At 49.3% G+C, this 542-nt stretch overlaps 1 long non-coding RNA gene across 2 annotated transcripts in view; it reads right to left on the reverse strand.

The window, feature by feature from the left end:
- Positions 1-542, reverse strand: part of LOC119587879 — a 95,443-nt gene that overhangs the window by 69,831 nt on the left and 25,070 nt on the right. For both annotated transcript variants that reach the window (XR_005230027.1, XR_005230028.1), the window contains exon 2: positions 105-164. This is a non-coding gene — a long non-coding RNA (uncharacterized LOC119587879). The remainder of the gene's footprint in view (positions 1-104; positions 165-542) is intronic.

Genomic DNA, 542 nt, shown 5'->3' on the forward strand with positions numbered 1-542 from the left:
AGCTACATGGAAATCGAAGAGGAACCGCTAACGTTCTGTTCAAAATGTGGAAGAAAAAGAGATTTCCTGTATAGACTAGGCTAATGCAGAATTATCCGGCTTACCGTCCAGTCCAGGAACATCCGGGTCACTATCTAGTCTTGGGCCGAGCATCCTCGCGGGACCTGCAAGGAGGAGGAGCATAAGTATCGTGTCCCGGGCGGAGGGGGGGGGGAGAGATAAGAAGATGCATAGAGTGTCAGGGATGCTCTCTCCATCACCCACTCGGGCCTGGGAGATTGAGGCGAGATTAAGAACTCTTTGCTCGAGGAAACTACGCATAATGTGGTGGCACGTTTTTTGTGCCTGCTCTCGTTAATCAGAGAATGTCAGTATGGCTAAGGCGAATTGGCTGGTATTTGTTTCGGAAATTTAATGCAATCAAAACGAGAAGATAAGAGGGGGAAAAAAGTGGTACGTTAATCGGAGACGAGTTCATCAAAGCGCAGCGATGCGGCCAATGCTAATGTCAGACTCGTGGGATAATAAGTCGTCCCCCCCCT

This window comes from Penaeus monodon, chromosome 23, assembly GCF_015228065.2.
Source record: "Penaeus monodon isolate SGIC_2016 chromosome 23, NSTDA_Pmon_1, whole genome shotgun sequence".
Taxonomy (NCBI): domain Eukaryota; kingdom Metazoa; phylum Arthropoda; class Malacostraca; order Decapoda; family Penaeidae; genus Penaeus; species Penaeus monodon.